General features: G+C 37.3%; 1 pseudogene; it reads left to right on the forward strand.

Moving 5' to 3' along the window:
• The first annotated feature begins 325 nt into the window (after window positions 1–325).
• On the forward strand, window positions 326–1814 carry LOC115507615 (annotated as a pseudogene).
• Window positions 1815–2147: the final 333 nt, after the last annotated feature.

A 2147-nucleotide genomic window follows, 5' to 3' on the forward strand; every position in this document is an offset into this window, starting at 1 on the left:
TACTTTCCATTTTTATATGAATATAATCATGATGTATACTCCTCTTTTGGCTATTCTAATTTACTCAGCATTATTATTTTGAAATTTATCCAATTTTTCTGTGTATCAATAAAGCATTGAATTTTATTGCTAAGCACTATAATATGACATGCTATAATTTTTTATGCATTCACCTGTTGATAAGTATTTGGGCTGTTTTCCGTCTTTGACTATTATAAATAAAGCTGCTATCAATATCCATGTACGCGTCTTAGAACAAGCAAATGCTGAGTCCTAGCCTCGCCACTGCGGCTGGCTAGCGGGAACACTGACAGGCAATAAAACCATGAGCACAGACCCTGTGGGAGAGCGTGCTCGCCTCCGGCGCTACTCCAAACTCCCAGTGTAGGTCCTGGAGGATCACCAGGAGGTCCTGCCTTATATATACCGGGCCAATGGCTCAAAGCATCTTCCTCCAGGTAATATAAGTTTTGTGCATTTCAATTCACATAGAGACCTCCTTATTCCTGTGAATATGCCAGCTGACTCTGTGTTTGACAAGGAAACACGTTTTGGGAAAAAATGGCGTTTTCAATTCAGTCACAAGTACTTTTCCTTGAAACAACCATGGTACCTCAAAAGAATTAAATATTGAGAATTGGATTATGTCTGCAGTTAATGCTGGCCATTTTTCTCATGTTCTATGGCTTTATCCCATGTGGGCTCAGCAAATAAGAGAGGGCAAACATCACTTTTTAGAAGGCAGAGACACTTCTACCACAACAATCAGGGTTACAAGTACAGATCATTACTAAGTGATGGTCTTTATGTACCTGAAGACCAGCTAGAGAACCAAAAACCTTTGCAATTGGACGTGATTATGGTAAAACCTTACAAACTGTGTAACAGCCAAGAAGAAAATGATGCAGTGTCTTCTGCTAAGAAGCCAAAGCTAGCACTGGAAGATGCAGAAAACACTGCCTCTACTAACTGTGACTCTTATTCGGAAGGATTGGAAAAGGACACAGTGACACAGAAGAAGGGCTAAACTTCCCTAGAGCAGTCATGCCCATGCTTTTCTGAAAGCCAAGAATGCCAGACAACAGTCAGCACTGGGGAAATTCTGGAAATTTTGAAGAAAGGGGATGCATTTGTTTTAGATATTTACTTGGATTTTTTTTTTCAGTCAAGAATCCCTTCAAAGAAATGTTCACTCAGGAAAAATACAAAATCTTACAAGAGTTGTACCAATTTAAAAAGCCTGATACCAACCTGACAGAGGAAGATTTGGTAGATTGTGTTGATACTCGAATTCATCAGTTAGAAGATTTAAAAGATTCTTTTGCTGATCTGTGTGATGGTGATGATGAAGAAACTGTACAGAAATGGGCTTCAAACCCTGGAATAGAATCACTAATTCCACTTGTATAGAGTTTGAGAAAATGGATGGAAGTACCAGACTATGAAATGGTTCACCAGGCTGGTCTAACCTGTGATTATTTGGAACTACCTCACCATATCATCACAGAACAAGAAATTGTTCTGTATATTATTCAGATATATATTCTGTATAATATTCTGTATATATATTCTGTAAAATATTCAGTCTGTATATTATTTACTGAAAAATTTACCAAAACCTACTCTCGTGACAATTTCAAGGTCAAATCTAGAATGATTACTGTCCTTCTGAGCAAGTTGACACCATTCAAGAAAAAGTCCTTAATGTGCTGAGCTCCCTGTATGGGGCTGTAGACATTCACCTGGTGTATTTAGCAGAGTGTTCTCCATCTTGAAACAACAAAACACTAGGTTCCTATAACATCTTGATGTAGTAACAGGGTTTTCATTAACTTATTATAAATGAGTCTTCCAGAGAAGACCTTTGTTTTTGTATTAACTTTGTTAAAATCTTTCATATAGTTTGAATCTCAAACAGCTCTCATCAGTTGTTGAAAGATGACAATTTTTTTTGTCTACAATTTTTTTTTGTCTACATCAGGTCTACCCTCCCCCGCCCATTGATTGTTGCTTATTTTTCTTCCTTTCCATCATAGTCTTTCTCATTTTGTGCAGGTTGTTTTTCCCCCTAGGTAAATTGGACTGTACAAAATTCATTCATTCATTCATTTATTCACTCAACCGGCATTTATTTAGCATTTACATGT

Source organism: Lynx canadensis, chromosome X (genome assembly GCF_007474595.2).
Source record: "Lynx canadensis isolate LIC74 chromosome X, mLynCan4.pri.v2, whole genome shotgun sequence".
NCBI lineage: Eukaryota > Metazoa > Chordata > Mammalia > Carnivora > Felidae > Lynx > Lynx canadensis.